This window comes from Staurois parvus, unplaced genomic scaffold, assembly GCF_062004578.1.
Source record: "Staurois parvus isolate SC_StPar_1 unplaced genomic scaffold, SC_StPar_1.0 ptg000287l, whole genome shotgun sequence".
NCBI lineage: Eukaryota > Metazoa > Chordata > Amphibia > Anura > Ranidae > Staurois > Staurois parvus.
The window spans coordinates 26,194,436-26,214,685 of record NW_028318083.1 but is presented as its reverse complement, the minus strand read 5'-3'; positions in this window follow the sequence as shown (position 1 = coordinate 26,214,685).

Sequence of the window (20,250 nt, the reverse complement as noted above, 5' to 3'; positions counted from 1 at the left end):
TTACAATATAAAAATGACTAGGCAAATGGTTTCCTAAAAGTTGGAGTTCAGTTCAGTGGCAGATTGGTAGCAGCAACCATTCTACGGGCGCTTCCTATCATGGACTATGGAAGATGAGAGTAAGGATGTCCTATTCCTGATGCCTTCTGCCTTCTAGGTGGCTGTGGGCATTGATTGGACCTCTTTTCTTCGAATGCACCTGTGCTTTGCTCAAGCTGGGGAAAAGCAACAAGTTCACTTTAAACCTAACCTTCAGCCTGGGTTCACATATATGCGGTGCGGTATATCTCATGTGATTCGCACAGGAACCGCACTGCATTCCTGTGCAAATCACATGCGATTTGTTTGTGGTGCTATTGGAGTCATACATTTTGTATGGATCTAATTGCACTGCACCCGCAACAAAAAGGTGCAGGACCCTTTTTTTGGTCCACACTAGAATCGGATTGCTTGGGTATTCACACCTATGCGATCCAATTCTGCACATCGCACCATGTTTTGCAGACCGCTTTCGGGGTGTTAACTGAACATACACACCCGCAGCAGTTCGCACGAACGGGGTGCGATTCTGAAGAGGTGCGGTATTTGCACAGAAAACACAGCAAATTCCGCACCGCATCAGTGTGAACCAGGGCTCAACAGCAACATATACTTACACTTCTTTCATTCCCCTGATGCAACTTTCAGCTGCTAGGGATGAGGGGAAGTGCTGGGTAAGCCCATAGCTGCTTAAAGAACATGTAAACCCAACATTTCATATTCCTGATATGTGCTTGCTGTACCATGTATTTGTATGAAAAAGCATCCTGTTCTCTATGTATTGCTTCCTTTGTGTGAAATACATGGTGTTCCCACCAGTCCCTCTGACCACGCTAGGCACGAAAGCACAGCATGGTCAGTTTTCTAGCTATTCTGGGAACTCAGTCTGCTCTCCTCCAATGATTAGACTTGTGCTGACACGCCCCCCTCCCCCAGCACAGCTATTCATTGGGAAGATCAGGGTTCTGAAGTTTCTCCTCCCCAGCTCTACAAGCCACTATGCAGCCGAGAACAGAGCGAATGTGATCACTTATAAAAAAGGAAGAAAAAAAAAGGTATTTTTAATGTCATTTTTTTTATCTATACACAAATGTTTTGTCTTTCATTTCTTTTTCAACTGAATGGGTTGTTTTAAAAAGGTGAGGGTTCATATAATCTTTAAGTCATAATATATGAGCTCCCTATGTGACAGCCTCGATTGGTCCAGCACTGCCACATAGAGCGAATCACATGCTCCTCCATACCTGGTGGTACTGTGTATTTCCTTCGGTACTGAACAGGTCAGGGGAAGGAAAAAAGATGTAAGTAGATGGTACAGAGGGGGTGGGGGTTGCCTTCAATAGCAAAGGCAGGCTGGCTTCAAGATAGGCAACTGCGCACCATTACTTTTCACTTTAATGATTTTTGCTGTTAAATGTTTGTTCCTCCCTATATTGAAGGACATTAAAGTGGAATTTCACTGCATCTGAGCACAAAAAACTCTATTTGATTCATTTGTATTATTCAAACCAAACTCCCAGTCCATCCATCCATGTCTCCATGTTTTATTTCGCTGACAAATCACTTTGAAAAACACCCCCCTAGCATTTCTGGCCATGGAAGTTCTGAGTAAGGGCAATTGATTCATGTAGCATTTACTTCCTGGGATCTGTCTGTCCTTAGCTGAGGCATACAGACAGGAGGGTGTACTTAGCTGAGAAAACCCCTCCTGAAGGCTTCTGGGATATACAACATAATTTGCCTAGGCATGAAACCAGGAAGTAATTAAAGAAATGCAAATAAAAAAGTTTAAAACAAGTAAATATAATATGTTCCTGTCTATTTACCAATGCTAGCAACAAGGATTAAAAATAATCAGTGTTTATTGAGAGACTGAAGTTCCACTTTAACTAGTTTTATTTTGTCTCCCAGTGTCTAACACATTTTAGTACATCTTCACATTTCAGTGTTCTATCTTAAACTGCAATGAAATATTCTGGGTGAGGCTTGACCACACACATACCAAATGTACATGGCAGTAGAATTGTTCGGGAAGAGCTTTCCTTACTGTGCTCATGAATCCTTCCAGAAATGAATGAATATCACAATTCAGGCATGCTTATCTTGGCAAATAGATCAAGCTTTTCATCTTGCTGGATGAGATGGAGCTATTGTGTTGCTGTGTAAGTGATTGCATACTTGTTAATTACTGATAGTTTTAGGAACATTAATTAGGTACAGGCTACCACCTACATCTGCTTCTTGAGAATAAGCACTTTTTCTGTAATCCTGGCATATTTTTTGAAACGTTGTTAAAAACAAATATCAAAAAAAGTTTAAACAGCTCTAAATTCACCTTGTAACACAACAATCCCTTCAAAAATAACCTCAAAGGTTTATTACACACAGGTATATTATTATTATTATTATTATTAGCTGGTGAACACACATCTGAAGATTTATTATAGAAACTTATATAGCTATAAAGACTATACTTTCAGGGATCATTTCTGTAGGATTTGATGGGAGAATTGTGCTCGAAAGTGTCCAAACTTGTTTTTCAGCAGTTTTGTATTATAAGAGATATTTTTGGAAAGAGCGCTGTCTTGATATTCTTTGCTTTGGTTGGTTTCCCTGTTTGGGGTGATAGCGGCTCTCCTTTATCCTCCTTGGTGGTATTCCCGAGTGTAGCTCGGGGTAAAATTTGAATACCAAAAGCGGTAACCCCGAGCTACACTCGGGCTTACCATGCGGCGTTGCTCTGGGAGTCCCTGCAGCACTTACCTTGTCCTTTGCTCCCACGATGTGTCCCCTGCAGCGTCCCCGGCGATCTCCTCCGGCCGATGCCGGCATCCGGCTTCCGTGTTCCGGTCCCTGTGACGTCGGGACGTACGGGCACGGGAACCGGCGGCAAATTTGAAATTTTTAAAAAATTTCATTTTTTTAAAAATGACTATTACATAGTAAAACATTGCTGTTTCAATGCATTTCACATACATTTTGTCCCTACTGCTTTGTCCTGTGCCCTGCCTGCATTTTCACTGTTCTTTCTGCCTGGAAACTTAGAAAAGTCCATGGCGTCCAAAAAGCATCCCTTTACGTCAAAAGCGGTTTTAGACCAGCTAGAGAACAGTGATAGTAAATCAGAACCACTTGCAGAATTGAGTGATAATGATTCATGGGGAAATTCGTCATCAGACACTGAAAATGATTTTGCGACTTTGCTCAGCGATGTGCGAATTTGCCTCTGTATTTCAAATTTCAGTGTTTTTGGTTTGATTATATTATTGAATTAAATTTATTATTATTATATTATTATTTTTTATGATTATTTATTAAATTATAATTTATGATTTCGTGTTTCAAATTTTATCATACCCGGGATGTTTACTAGACTCTTGTTTGAGCAGATTTCAGTGAGTTATTCCTAAAAATTACAGCCTACAATAAAAAACTACATATTTCCATGCAAAAAAATGGTACCGCTTTCAGCACAAAAAATCGGAAATAATCAGACCGCCAAGGAGGGTTAACATATTCCTTATTTATATATTTTTTTTTTAATTCCAGAGGCGCTGTCCTTATCTGTTATTCACCATGTACAGAACAATGTGGCTCCTCCCAGCCCTGTCCTTTCTTCTCCTTTCTCATTTGATTGGCAGCTGCATTTTTACATTCAGTCCCCGTTCACAGGGTGTGACTTGTCATCGACTTGACAGATCAAAGTTGCATGACAAATCACACCCTATTTGCCGATAAGGAACCATTCAAATCAGTCGCAGTAACTTGAGTCGCAGTGACTTTGAAAAAGGGTAGTATTTTTGTGCGATTTCATGTGTGACTTGCATTGACATCTATGTATCAGCGGCATTGATTGGCAGCTTTGAAATCATGCTGAAGTAGCGCAACATCAAAGCCTCATGCGGTGTGAACTGGGGCTTAACAAGTGTCAGAGCAGGAGAGAGGGAGAGTTGGGTATGGTTAGCGATCTTTCTATAGGAGAATGATTCCATCACTTCCATGCGTGTAGTAATACCTTGTCACATCCCACTAATGCTGATGAACAAACTTTACAAGATGACATGGATAATCTTTTATATAAGAGCCACTGGAGGACCAGGACTAGGATTTTAGCTGACATTTTATAGGTCATACTTAGTGAGCCTATAGCTAGTAAAGATGCTTATATCTCTAAGTCTGGGTTCACAATAATGCGGTGCGGCACATCGCATGTGATTCACACAGGCACCACATTTCTGTGCAAATCACATGTGACGTCTGTGCAATTTGAGCCATACATCGCACCACATCCGCATCACAATAGTGCAGGACCCTTTTTCGTCCACACCAGAATCGGATCGCATGGGTATTCACACCCATGCGATCCGTTTCTGCACATCACACCGCGTTTTGCAAACCAATTACAAGGGGTGTTGTCAACACACACACCCACATCGGTTTGCATGAACAGGGTGCGATCATGATGCGGATGCAGAAATCGCATAGGAACTGGTGTGAATTCCGCACCGCATCAGTGTGAACCAGGGGCGGACTGACCATTTGGATACTCGGGCACTGCCCGAGGGCCCGGGGTCAGTAGGGGGCCCCATGAGATGCCCCTGGTACCTTTTTCATAGGCTTTTTTGAGTTTGGGCAAGGACACAGGGGCCTCATGATCCCCTTTTACCCGGGGGCCTCTTGAGTTGTCAGTCCGCCCCTGGTGTGAACTTGGGCTTGTTCTTCTTTCATTTACAGTAATCTCTGCATTGTTTTCATCGGTTTAAATAGCCCAATTTTGTGACAGGTTTGCTATAATTGCATGATATAAATTAAAACTCATGCTCTGTTTTGTTACATGTTTGATGTATATGGTGTTCTTTTCCAACAAAAGGGCCTTTGGAACATACCCCAGCACATACTAGACACATCTGACTCCGGCGCAAAACTTAAGTAAGACATGATGTCATTGCCTTTGCAAAACAAAACATTTCAGGCTGACAGTCAAATGAATGATTCACAAGAAAAAAAAAAAAAACAAGAAACAGCTATCAGTCCACAGGATAAAGCAGAAAAATAATCAAATAGTATTAACAGAAAATTGCAAAAAAAAAAATTATTACAATTCTATTTTTTACAAGGGCATTATAAATCCCAATGTAATCTGTACATTACCATTTTAAAGACCTTATTTCTTTCCTTCATTTTGCACCCTATATGGACATGGGGCAGCTGTAACCATTGCCAGATTTGTAAGGGGGCAAAAGAAGCAACTGCCCTGGCCTCCCTGAAGGAGGCCCGCCCCCTTTACAAAAATTATATAAAGCAATAAATAAAGATATAAAATTATGAAAAATAAATAATAAAGTAATATAATATGTATCATAAAAATATCACTTTTATTAACCGCTTTGCGCTCGCCCGCAATGTACTGTGGATGGGTGGCAGCTACAAGCAAAGTGACGTACCCGTATGGCGCTCTAGGTGTATCAACACAAGGGATATACGCCCCCCCCACATCCGCTATGTCTACTGGAGACAGCAGAATGCAGTTCCAGGTGAACGGAACCTGGTGATCATGTGATCGCTGCGCAATCACATTGTTGGCAAAGCTGTTATCAATCTGATTCATAAGAGCTTTGGTTCTCTTCTTTGGAGAGCTGTGATTTACCCACAGCTCTCACATGCTACATGGGGCCAATCACAGCACCCTGTGACTAGCTGGAGCCAGATCACTGTATTTTGAACTGTCATGAACTTAACCCATTCATGAAAGTTCAAAGCAAGCATTACATTGCAGGAACAATAATGTTTATTGCTCCTGCACTGCAAAGTGTAAAAAACAAAATCCATGATCACCCCCCCAGAGTAGTATAATATACTATGGTATCATTGTACTACTCCGATGAAAGTATTTTTAAAGAAAAAATAATAAAAAAATAAATAAACAAATAAAATACTGTATTGAGAATAAAAAAAACTACTTGCAGCCCGCCCGCAATGTGCAAAGTCTATGGGCAAAGCGACGTACCCATACGTCGCTTTCTATTTCCAGATGTGAGCGCTTACACCCCACCCCCCATCAGTCCAGGGTGAGAAGAGATCAAATTCTTTGAGGTATTACTTTCCAAAAATGGGTCATTTGGGGGTGTTTGTACTTTCCTGGCATTTTAGGGCCTCTGTGATAGGTAGTGAGGAAATGACATGCGTTAATATACCCTTTGAAAGCCAAAAAATGGCCATTGGATTTTGGGGGCCTGTATGTGGCTAGGCTACCAAAAAGTCTCTCACATGTGGTTTCCCCATACTCGAGAGAAGTAGCACAATGTGTTTTGGAATGTTATTCCACAAATACCCATGGCATGAGTGAGCCATATATAATTTAAGTGACAACTTTGTGTAAAATGGAAAAAAAAAGCAGCCACATATCATAAACACGAATTTACAAGATGCATTCATAAGACTCACAAGCCCTCTGGGTGGAAGATGCCAAAGCCTAGTGGGACAGGGTGGAAGAATAAACCAGGAAGATGAACTGCAGTGACACCAGCCACCAGGGACACCAAACCTCGGCTGGAAGTGATGTCAGCAGAGGACCGGAAGTGATGCAGAATGAGGGCGGAAGTAGATCTAGGAGGATGCTGTAGTAAGGGCACAGGTAGATGGTGTTTTACCACTGTAAGCAGGGCTGGAATCACCTTGAGCTGGGGCCAATCTTGGAATCAATTATCGATGGTAGGTATTCATTGGTGTATTTAGGTTTTGTGCTGCCCTAGGCAACACAAAAACTGTCCGCCCCACGGACACCGACCAACACCAACACCCCCCCTTGCCCCTCGTGGTGAAAGCCTTACATTGACCAACAACACACCCCCCCTCCCCCGGCGATAGAGAGAAATTCACTCATCTTCATCTCCGGACATCCCTGGGAATGAAAGTAAGGCTCTACATACACCATTAAGCAGCCCGCAGCCTCTCTTGGGTCCCACTTGGTTCCCATGGAGCACGTGTCCCTTTTTTCATCCCTTTTTCTGGGGGAAGTGCTTCACTCCTGAAAAATGCCGCCCTAGGCAAGTGCCTTGTGGTAAATATGCCCCTGTAGGTAATAGGGATGTGGAACAATAAGACAAAGTAGAACACAAGCCTGTGGAGTCAGATAACTACATGTTTCAGGTTGGGCCCCTTCATAAGGTCACATGACTCACATCGGCTAAAGGGACTGACTATAAGGCGAAGCTGGGAATTGAACCAACCCCCGGACAGTTACCCTCATACTGCCTGGTTAGTCCCAAGGATCTAATGTCAGTGCATTTATTATTCATTGAACCCTTAATTTTACTGGGAGCAATCCAGTTCTTTAATTTTTTTGCTCGTCGAAAAGTAATATTTTGCCAGCCATCATCTGTAAATGATTTTACTTTGGACTGGTATATTGTATAGTTTTTAAAAACAAATTTCGCTATGCGTATGTGTGTGCACGTGTGACCTCAAAATGATGTTGTTTCATGCATTTTAAAAATGTGTGACTGTCATTGAGCAAGTAAACCAACTCTGTGTATAAGGGGACCCCAAATTTGAAGTGCCCTGGTCCTCCCAAGGTCTAAATCTAGCCCTAGCCGTAGTTGCTGTACAATGATTGAGCAGCATTGGAGAAAGTGTGAGGCTTAAAGGAGAGACGTCAAAAGACTCTCTGCAGCAAAGCTAGCATCTACAGCTATCTTTTCTTTCTATACATCTTCCAGGTGGGTAGACTTCACTTTTTGTTTAATGGGAGAACTATATATAAAAGAGACAAAGGTGTGCTGCAAGTGATCATGCTATGAATCTCCTCTTTTAAATGTTTCATAAAGTAAACTGAGAGTGATCTTGTTGAAAATGCTAGTTTTCTGGCATCAATGCTACCTGAGACATTGACTCAAAAATAACGCAGATCAGGAAAATTGAAGACAGAGCTTCCTTATACTGTACATGCTTAATAACAGTTCGCTGATTTTCATGCTTGTCTGGCGGTTTAGTTATTTTCAGAAAGAGAAATCATAATGGCTGCCTCCATACCCTCTCAATACAATTAACCTGGGATTATAGTGGCTAGTTGTCAAAGATAACTCTAATGGCTAAAGGTTGCCATGATTAAGTTAAATAGGAACTTGCTTTATTGTCTACCAAGTTTTTTATTCTAAATTGTTTTTTAAGTAATAATCATAACACATGAGTTAAAATATCAGGGTTGGGACTATAGATGGGAAAGCCTAGAACAAAATGAAAAATTGGAAAAAAGTTTTTTTTTCTGTTTTTTTCCAAAGCTGTTTTTGTTTTGTTTTTTTCAGGAAAAAATTTAAAAAAAAGGGCATGGAATATGTTATTTTACAATGATAAATAATATATTTATGACATGATATTCAAACTACACTATACTGTCAAAAGTATTGGAACATCTGCACATGAACTTTAGTGGCATCCCAGTCTTAGTCCGTAGAGTTCAATATTGAGTTGGTCCGCCCTTTTCAGCTATAACATCTTCAACTCTTCTGAGAAGGCTGTCCACAAGGTTTAGGAGTGTGTTTATGGGAATGTTTGACCATTCTTCCAGAAAGTGCATTTGTGAGGTCAGGCACTGATGTCGGACGAGAAGGCCTGGCTTGCAGCCTCTGCTCTAATTCATCCCAAAGGTGTTCTGTCGGGTTGAGGTCAGGACTTTGTGCAAGCCAGTCAAGTTCCTCCACCACAGAATTGCTCATGCATGTCTTTATGGATCTTGCTTTGAGCACTGGTGTGCAGTCATGTTGGAACAGGAAGGGTCCATCCCCAACTGTTCCCACAAAGTTGGGAGCATGAAATTGTCCAAAATATCTTGGTATGCTGATGCCTTAAGAGTTTCCTCCACTGAAGCTAAGGGGCCAAGCCCAACCCCTGAAAAACAACCCCACACCATAATCCACTCTCCACCAAACTGTACACTTAGCACAATGCAGTCAGGCAAGTACCGTTCTCCTGGCAACCTCCAAACCAAGACATGTCCATCAGATTGCCAGACAGAGAAGTGTGATTCATCACTCCAGAGAACACCTCTCCACTGCATCCAGTGGTGGTGGGCTTTACAGTATACCACTGCATCTGATGCTTTGTATTGCACTTGGTGATGTAAGGCTTGGATGCAACTACTCGGCCATGGAAACCCATTCCATGAAGCTCTCTAAGCACTGTTGTTGTGCTAATCTAAAGCCCACACAAAGTTTGGAGATCTTTAGCTATTGACTCTGCAGACAGTTGGCGACTTCTGCACACTGTGCACTTCAGCATGCGCTGCCCCCGCTCTTTCATTTTATATGGCCTACCACTTTGTGACTGAGTTGCTGTTGTTCCCAGTTGCTTCCATTTTGTTATAATACCACTAATAGTTGACCGTGTAATATTTAGTAGCAAAGAAATTTCATAGATGGACTTATTGCACAGGTGGCAACCTATCATAGTACCATGCTTGAATTCATTGAGCTCCTGAGAGCGACCCATTCTTTCACAAATGTTTGTAGAAGCAATCTGCATGCCTATGTGCTTGATTTTATACACCTGTGGCCATAGAGCTGATTGGAACATCTGAATCCAATGCTTTGGAAGGGTGTCCCAATACTTTTGGCAATATAATGTATATGACATGAAGACCTCAATTAAAGATTTCTGAGACTTTATGTAAAACATTTTTTTCTCATGGCTTCAAAATTTCTAGAACTTTTACGTCTCTGGGACTTCATACACTGCAAGTAATGGTAGTTGAAGTATAACTGTACTTTTAGTACAGTTACATTATACTTAACCCACAAAGTTTTTTACTTACCTGTTCCTGGCAGATCTTCACTGTGTGGTCCCCTGGAAGATGTACCATCGCTACTTCAAAGTACTCTAGCTACTTATCTCCTTTGCTGTGCATGCACAGAAAAAAATCAGTTCATTTCAATGAAGAGTCCTTCCATATTAGATGGCCACATCACAGGAATCAATAAAGATTTCTGAGCATGTGCAGAAGATGAGGATGCCCAGCTCTGGACACCACAGTGGCGGCTATACTGGTCCCAGCAAGCCCCACATCGAAAACCTAGCAGGAGTGGGGAGAAGTGAGTATAAGACATTGGGGATGATGGTGACTTAAAGGATAACTATACTAATAATTTAGGGATCCCTTAAGAACAAACATTTATGTTAGTAAACATATAATAAGAAAATAAGGAAAGACACAATAAAAACAACCAAAATACGGAGAATAAAACTTTGACTCAGTCTTGTATGAATGAATGGAGGTAGGAATAAAATAATAGTTAAGTGGTTTACACAGCTGTGCCAGATTACCTTGAAAGTAATTAACGTGCTTCTTAGTACTGCAGCAGCCCTGCCTTAACGGTTAAAGTTCCAAGAACGCAGCTAAATATACAGTTCAAATACATACATGTGGACTGTTTTACTTGTCAAATTACTTGTTTTATTCATTTAGTCTCGTGATCTGGACACTCCAGCAAGACAACTTAAAGTGGACGTTTTCATAACTTTACAGGTCTGCATGCATTGATTCCAGTCATGTCACAATAAACAACAACTGAGGATTATTTACTAAAGTTGGTTGACTCAGAATCTTGTGCACTTCTGCATAGAAATTAATCAGTGTCCAGGTTTTATTGCTAAAGCTTAACTAAACCCATATGGAAGAAAAATATATTTGAAATATATTTTAAAGATATTCTTCCAAAATATATATATGAAAAATATTTTTAAAAATACATTTCAAATATACTGTATATCTTTAAAAATACAAATCTACATTTTTGGAATACATTTACAAATATATGTAAAAATAAATGTTAAAATCACTTTTTATGTTAAAAAAAATCTGAAGAATATATTTAAAAAAAAAATGTTTTTTAAATATTTTTCATATATTTTGTAATATATAAAAAATGCATTTCAACATGCAGTATATATATATATACAGTGAGGAACAGAAGTGTTTGAACACTCTGCGATTTTGCAAGTTCTCCCACTTAGAAATCATGGAGGGGTCTGAAATTCACATTGTAGGTGCATTCCCACTCTGAGAGTCAGAATTAAAAAAAAAATTCAGGAAATCACATTGTAAGATTTTTAAAGAATTTATTTGTCTTGCACTGCTGAACATAAGTATTTGAACACTTAAGAAACTGCAAGAATTTTGGCTCTCAAAGACCTGTTACTGTGCCTTTAAAAAGTCCACCTCTACTCCACTCATTAATCTAACTTAGTAGCACCTATCTGAGCTCTTTAAAGACACCTGTCCACCCCACAGTCAGTCAGATGCCAACTACTACCATGGGCAAGACCAAAGAGCTGTCAAAAGACACCAGAGACAAAATTGTGGACCTCCACAAGGCTGGAAAGGGCTACGGGGCAATTGCCAAGCAGCTGGGTGAAAATAGATCAACTGTTGGAGCAATTGTTAGAAAATGGAAGAGGCTAAAGACAACTGTCAGTCTCCCTTGGACTGGGGCTCCATGCAAGATCTCACCTCGTGGGGTATCACTGATGATAAGAAAGGTGAGGAATCAGCCCAGAACTACAAGGGAGGAGCTGGTCAATGACATGAAGAGAGCTGGGACCACAGTTTCAAAGGTCACTGTCGGTAGAACACTACGCCGTCATGGTTTCAAATCATGCATTGCACGAAAGGTTCCCCTGCTCAAGTCATCACATGTCCAGGCCCGTCTGAAGTTTGCCAATGACCATCTGGATGATCCAGAGGAGGCATGGGAGAAAGTCATGTGGTCAGATGAGACCAAAGGAGATCTTTTTGATCTAAACTTCACTCGTGTTTGGAGGAAAAAGAAGGATGAGTTGCATCCCAAGAACACCATCCCTACTCTGAAGCATGGGGGTGGTAGCATCATGCTTTGGGGGTGCTTTTCTGCGAAGGGGACAGGACGACTGCACTGTATTAAGGAGAGGATGAATGGGGCCATTTATTGTGAGATTTTGAGCAACAACCTCCTTCCCTCAGTCAGAGCATTGAAGATGGGTCGTGGCTGGGTCTTCCAACATTACAATGACCCGAAGCACACAGCCAGGATAACCAAGGAGTGGCTCCGTAAGAAGCATATCAAGGTTCTGGAGTGGCCTAGCCAGTCTCCAGACCTAAATCCAATAGAACATCTTTGGAGGGAGCTGAAACTCCGTGTTGCTCAGCGACAGCCCCGAAACCTGACAGATCTAGAGGAGATCTGTGTGGAGGAGTGGGCCAAAATCCCTTTTGCAATGAGTGCAAACCTGGTCAAGAACTACAGGAAACGTTTGACCTCTGTAATTGCAAACAAAGGCTTCGGTACCAAATATTAACACTGATTTTCTCAGGTGTTCAAATACTTATGTTCAGCAGTGCAAGACAAATAAATTCTTTAAAAATCATACAATGTGGTTTCCTGAATTTTTTTTTAAATTCTGTCTCTCAGGGTGGGAATGCACCTACAATGTGAATTTCAGACCCCTCCATGATTTCTAAGTGGGAGAACCTGCAAAATCGCAGGGTGTTCAAATGCTTCTGTTCCTCACTATATATATATATATCTATATATATATATATATATATATATATATATATATATATATTTATCAAAATATAATTTGAAATGTATGGAATATGGACAAATTTGTAGCATTTCAAATATATGTCAATATAATTGGGAAGCATATTTTTAAAATGTATTTCAAATATATATTTTTTTCCATGTGGAAACAAGCTGAGTTTAGAAGCTACCATGCACAGGCGCAGGAGATTCTGAGTGAACCAGCTTTAGTAAATAAACCCCACTGTGTTGTTTTTCAAAAAAGCTGTACCTTTTCTCATGTAAAAGCAGCTCTTAACCACTTGAGTACCAGTGTGTAATACTCCTTCATTACCAGGACATTTTTGAGTACTGTGATAGTTTGAATGACAATGACTCCATCTTGCAATGCTGCAAAATGGTGGTTATGTTTTGGTGGTATTGAATAATATAATAATTTATAATAATTAATATAATAATTTATAATAATTTTTTTTAATCTTTCACTATAGGAGGGAAAAAAGGCCAAAAACTTCCATTGTTTTTTGTTATAAAAATCGCCAGGACAAGAGGGTCCTGCAACCCTACTGGGAAAATGTTTTGTGGACTGATGAAACCAATGTTAGATTGTTCGAGAAGAATCTTCAGCATTTTGTATGGTGCGAAAAGGGCACAGCTTACCAACATCAAATTAATGTTTTTTTATAGTGAGATACACGCTTTAAAGGTTTAATCCTTTTAAACCTCTTAGATTGTGAGCTCTAATGATCAGGGCCCTCTGATTCCTCCTGTATTAAATTGTATTGTAATTGTACTGTCTGCCCTCATGTTGGAAAGTGCTGCATGAACTGTTGGCGCTATATAAATCCTGTATTATAATACAGTAATAATAACCCAGCCACTGGTGAGCCTGGTGGCCAGAGTGAAGCCTTAGAGTCCTCTATAGCTGTTATAATTCCCAATTCAGTTCCTGTGCACCTGAAAGGTTTGGGTATTCCCTCTCATCTTTAGTGTTCCAGCACCTCTTGTTGCATTCTGCATGTAGCAGGCTCCTTGTACAAGAGGATTCAGAAGGAATCACATGTTCAGCAGTCAGTCCTTCCTCTCTCTCCCCTATTTGTAAAACCTGGGCATTCTGCCAAGTTCATGACTCATCCACTACACAGCAAAGAACGCTGGGAGGGGGAGGAAGCAGGAAGTGAAGGGGAGAACAGAGAGACACGAGGCTGGAGAAAAGACAGGGACATGTGGAGCCCGTCCAAGGAGAGGAGGAGGCACTACAGCACTCAGCGCAGATAGAGGGACCCTGCTGTGTGTTCAGAGTCTGGTGAGCTGTCCCACTGGAGAAAGTAAGACACACCATTCACACCATGCATATAGACTGGGACATCCGCACCCCACTGCTGGGATCTCACCCATCCAGGGCCCTGTGCAAGCCACAGATCCCTCTGCTTGCTTTGCCCCTCACCACCAGTGTAATTGAGACTGTCTGCCCCGGGGACTGACACATACTGGGAGATTGCATCCTGCGACTGCCCCTGGTCTTGGGGTGCTTTGTGTTGCTTTTAGACACTGAGGTTGGACCCTCTCAGCCCAGGAACCTAGTGAAATCTGATATAACCCACACCAGCTGAAACTCCAAAGAAGCCTTCAGCTGCTATTTACTTCATTGTAAGGACTAAACGTGCACCAACTAGAGCTCCACCGTTACAAGGACTAGAGTGGGGGAATCTGGCTTAGTAGCTTTATTAGAGGTACCTCTTTATTGCATTCTGTTCTGACTCTGAGGTGATTTTTGGCTAACGCCCCTCAGAAGCAGAATCATACACCGGTGTGGGTAATACATTTCATTGATAGAGCATAAGTAAGTTTATTTGTTTGATATCAGTTGTATTCTGCTTAAAGTGCGGCTCTGCCATCCGGAGACTCTTGGCTGTGAAGCCCTCTAGTGGCAGACCAAATTTACTGCATTGCATAAAAGAAGAAAAGTAAGTTTTAAAGTTGAAGGGGGAAACCCCCCCCCCCCCTCTACACTGCATTTCATTCTCCATAAAATTGTTCTTGTTTCATTTAACCCTGTGTCAGCAAATTTCTTGGCGGGGTATTTGCTATTCATTACCAGTTGTGCCAGAGGGATTGGGTTTGCTTAGGGTTGGATCTATTGAGCGCAGGACCCATAATATATTCCAGCTTGTCCCAAGGGGCAGTGCTACACGTGGGGGCTCGTCCGGGATACCTGCTGCTCAATTACCCAACAACCACTCAAGCAGTGCCCTATACCAACTCCTAAGATGGACGTCGCAGCCGCGACCAAGTGGTGCAGCAGGGAAAATGCTTGCCCAGAACGGAGTGTAGTGGTCGAGTTCCCCAGAGAAATGGGGACCGAGGGAACAGATTACCAAGATAGTGAATGCACTACCCACAGAGGGAAAGAAAACGTGGGTGATAGATGTGATACCCGCCTCAGACACCACCCTGGCATATGCCCTGCTAGAGTCAAAGAAGGGGATCCCTGACAGTTTCCAAGGAGCCAATATCCAAATAGAGGATGGGACAAGGCTCCAGTTACTTCAGTTGAACACCCCCGGGCCTAGTTGTGCAAAACCTGAGAGGGAAGAACCCCTGTCCCAGACACCTCTAGCCACCATAGGTCCGGAATTCCTCACTGCATTGGGGGACTTCATGTTAAAATGCTGCAAAGACCCCTCTCCATACACAGGGATGTATCAGAAGCTCAGATTCTTCTCGGGTAGGCAACCAATACCTACCGGGGAGGATGGCTTTGAAGAGTGGCTAGACCAAGCCATGCAAGCACTAAGTGAATGGGACATTCCTGAGGCCCACAAGAAACAGAGGATTACGGAGAGCCTAAGGGGCCCTGCATTGGAGGCCATTCGCAACCTAAAACTTAGCAAACAGGATTGCACTGCTCAGGGCTATCTAGATATTTTACAAGATGTATTTGGGCGTACTGAAAAGGCTTCAGACCTCATCTATCAGCTAGAGCATACCTACCAAAATGAAGGGGAGAAACTCTCCAGTTACATGGGACGTCTAGACAAGATAATATACCAAATTCTGCTAAAAAGGGGAATAGGCCCTGAAAGAGTAGATGAGGTTCAGGCGCAACAAGTCCTACGGGGAGCCAGGCCCCTAGACCCCATTGCCATTCTATTACGAACTCGGCGAGATGGTGGCCTCCTGAACTATCCAGACTTGATCCGGACTGTGAGAGAGGAGGAAGCCATGTTGGATGACAAAGAGAGACAGTCAGACTCTGTTGTAGGGGTCCGGGTAGTCAGTGTGGGAGGTGACACCCCTGAAGTTGAACTCCTTAAGACTCAGGTGTCCCAACTAATGGGGATGGTGACCTTACTAATGGCGGGACCGTTGGGTTTAGCGAGAGAGACGAGAGCAGTTTCTGAAAACCTGTCAGGAGTTGCCCCAACGCAAGCAACTAGTCCCACCTTTCAAATGACCTGCTTTAATTGTGGAGGGACCGGACATGTCAGGAGAGTCTGTCCGAGCCCCAGGAAGCCTGAAGCTAAGCGCAAAAAAAACCGGCGGAAAACTTCAGAGGGCCCTGGTGAAGGAGCAACCCAGGGATCCCACCACCGCAGCTAGCTCCACTCAACCAAGTAAAAGGGGGGCAAGGAGAAAATCTGGCCCTATCCAGAAGGACCCCACCATCCCTTACAAACAGCCTAGGGAAAATGCCACTTCACCTCAGGGAGTCAGTGCACACCTCAAACCTGGGAGTCAACCGCGGCTTAGGCCGAGCCAAAACTCCCCCAGGAGGAGAGCAACGATAAGAATTGCAGAACAGAAGAAGACGGCTACCTGTTCACCACTCCCTGAGAATTTAGTGGGACCCTCCCCTGTCGTCCCGATTCAGGTAGAAGGGATTTATACCAGGGCTCTTCTGGACACCGGAGCCCAAGTAACCCTTCTGTACCGAGACTTCTATGACAAGCATCTGAAGCATTTGCCCTTGCAGAAGCTGGAAGATCTGGAAATATGGGGCATAGGAACCCAGAAGTTTCCCTATGATGGTTACCTATCGGTCAGACTAACTTTTGATCCTTCCATGACAGGGAAGGCTGAGACTTTCGAAGCCTTAGCTGTCATCTGTCCCCGGCCGCCTGGGGCCAATGGGAGTCCCCTAATCATAGGGACCAACACCAATCTTGTCAGAAGGCTGCTGGCGCCATTGGTCGAAGAGCCCAATGATCAACCCATTTCTGTACATCCCATGCTGAGGCAAGCATATCAGCGCCTGGTACAAGAGAGGAGAGCCCCAGCGGAAAGAATAGGGAAGATATGGCCCCTGGATCAACATGAGAAGGTGCTACAACCCGGAGAGGTGGCGTGTTTACAGGCATCAGTCAAATTGACCTGGAAGCAGCCAGGCCCCTTCATTGTCCTTGAGGCTGGTGGCTGTGAAGAGAACACAGGAGTGGAGATCCTCCAGGAGGTAGTGTCAACAAAAGCGCTACGGAGGAGCCACGGAAAGGTTTCAGTCAGTGTTCATAATCCAACTGCTGCCCCAGTGAAAATCCCAGCTCGGGTGCTGTTAGGACATGTGGATCATGCAACCCCAATCTTGCCCACTGAGCTAGGGGACAGAAGAGAGAAAGAAATCCCTGTCGATGCGTTTTACCCAAGGAACACCCCCCTTGGGTGTTCCTTGGGTAAAACGCAAGAGAGAGCGAAGAATCAACTCCTAAGGTAGCGGGCTGCATTCTCCAGAAGTGAGTTCGATGTGGGGTGTGCAGAGAGTGCCCATCATCGGATCCGGCTTCGAGAAGACGCCCCATTCAGGGAAAGGGTTCGACGAGTTCCATTGGGAGATTTGGAAGACCTGCGTGAGCAATTGGCAGAGTTGAAGAGGACAGGCATCATCAGAGAGTCCCGAAGCCCATACGCCTCTCCGATAGTGGTGGTCTGGAAGAAGAACAGATCTTTAAGATTGTGCATCGACTACCGGATGCTAAACTGAAGAACTGTTCCTGATCAGTATACCACCCCCAGGATAGAGGATGCTTTGCAAAGCCTATGAGGGGCAAAGTGGTTCAGTGTGCTGGACCTGAAGAATGGGTATTACCAGATCCCCATGCACCCGGAAGACCGAGAAAAGACCGCGTTCATAACCCCAATAGGGTTCTTTGAATTTGACCGGATGCCTCAAGGTTTGTGCAACTCTCCAGCCACCTTTCAAAGGCTGATGGAGAAGACGGTGGGTGACATGAATTTAACTGAAGTACTGGTATACTTGGACAACATCATTGTGTTAGGGAAGACCCTGGAGGAACATGAGGAGAGATTGGAGAAGGTGCTCAAGAGACTTCATGATGAGGGACTGAAGTTGTCTTTGGAGAAGTGCCAGTTTTACCAACCCTCGGTCAATTACCTGGGTCATATCGTATCTGCCGATGGAGTGGCCACTGACCCCAAGAAGCTGGAAGCTGTCACCTCATGGCCGAGGCCCACAAATGTCACAGAGCTCAGATCTTTCCTGGGGTTTCGCTCCTATTATCGCAGATTCGTCCAGGGCTTCGCTCGGATAGCCCGCCCACTCAATGAACTGCTCAGAAACGAAGAAGACAATGATGATGCAGATCTTTCTAGACCTGCGAAGCCAGCAGTGGGACCCAGGAGGCCTAGGGAATCTATTCAAGGACAATGGACAACCCAGTGTGAAGAGGCCTTTGAACAGCTGAAAAAGAGTCTAACCACCGCCCCAATCCTGGCCTATGCAGACCCAGCCAAGCCGTATGAATTGCATGTGGATGCAAGTAGAGATGGGTTAGGGGGAGTCCTCTATCAAGAACAGAATGGATGCTTGCGACCTGTCGCCTATGTGAGCCGGGGTTTGGCGTCCGCTGAGAAGAACTACCCCACCCACAAGCTTGAATTCTTGGCCTTGAAGTGGGCAGTAGTGGACAAACTTTGAGATTACCTATATGGAGCAGAATTCGTGATAAAAACAGATAATAGCCCCCTCACATACATTCTCACTACAGCTAAGCTGGATGCTACTGGCCACAGGTGGTTAGCTGCCTTATCGGAGTTCACTTTCAGCCTCAGTTATCGGCCAGGGATTGGGAATAGGGATGCAGATGCCTTATCCCGAAGACCTCACTGTTCCAAGGATTCCCCAGAAGAGTGGACTCAGGTGCCCTCTGAAGGGGTACGAGCCTTATGCCAAGGAGTGGAACACCGAACAAGAGGTGGGTCCAGGGCAGAAGACATTGGGATTTCGGCGTCTGGCATTCCCAGGTGTTATTGCAATGTCACCCAGGTTGGGGGTGAAGGCCTGCCCAAGCTTTCCAGGAAGGATCTGCGAAGAGATCAGTTGGAAGACCCCCTCTGCGGCCTAGCATTGAAGGCTTTAGAAAGCAAAAGCCCTGATTTGCTTCTTACATCGTCAAGGGAGGCCCGGCGGCTACATTGTGAGTGGGATCGGCTACAGTTACGCCACGGAGTGGTCTACCGAAGGGGCCCTTCTGATGATCCTGAAGAGAAATGGCAGCTATTTTTGCCCGCAAAACACAGAGAAACGGTGCTGGCCGCTCTCCATGATGACCATGGCCATCTGGGACCAGAAAGAACCTTTTGTTTGGTAAGAGACCGCTTCTACTGGCCCTGCATGCGGACAGAAGTTGAAAGTTACTGTCACTCCTGCATCTGATGTATTCAGAGGAAGACTCTGCCTCAACGAGCTGCCCCAATGGGCCACCTTCAAAGTCAGGGACCCATGGAGGTGGTGTGCATTGACTTCCTGTGCCTGGAGTCGGATCAGAGTGGACAGGGAAATATCCTGGTAGTGACTGACCATTTTACCAGGTATGCCCAGGCTTTTCCTGCTAGAGATCAGTTAGCATCAACTGTGGCAAAGATTTTAGTAGAAAGGTTCTTTGTGCATTACAGACTACCACAACGTATCCACTCAGACCAAGGGAGAGATTTCGAGAGCAATCTCATCAAGAGACTCTTGAGTCTACTAGGCATCCAAAAGTCGAGGACTACTCCATACCATCCTCAGGGAGATCCTCAGCCAGAGAGATTCAATCGTACCCTCCTGAATATGCTCGGGACTTTGACTTCAGTGCAAAAGCAACACTGGAGTAAGCATGTAGCAGCCATCGTACATGCCTACAATAGCACTGCCAACGACTCTACAGGATACTCTCCTTACCAGCTGATGTTCAGCCGGGAAGCCCGACTGCCAGTAGACTTGGCTTTTGGAACCTCTGTAGACCATACCTCTGCAGCTTCCCATAGAGGATATGTGGACCGCCTAAGGAAAAGCCTGAAGATTGCTTATGAGAAGGCTCAAGCCACCTCAGACGCCAGGGGACAGAGAAACAAAGAGAACTTTGATCTCAGAGTGCGAGTACAGGACTTACAATCTGGAGACAGAGTCTTACTGAAATCTGGTTATCCCTGGAAAACACAAGTTGGCGGATAGGTGGCGATCAGAGCCCTATGTCATCTGCAAACAATTGCCTGGATTGCCAGTTTACCAGATTCGACCGGAAAAGGGTGTTGGTCCACTCAAAATCTGGCACCGCAACCACCTTTTGCCTTTGTCAGATGCAGTCCGTCTACCATCACAATCTGATCCACAGTCTACCCCCTCAACTTCTCAGAGGACTAGACCTGTGACCAGGTCTCA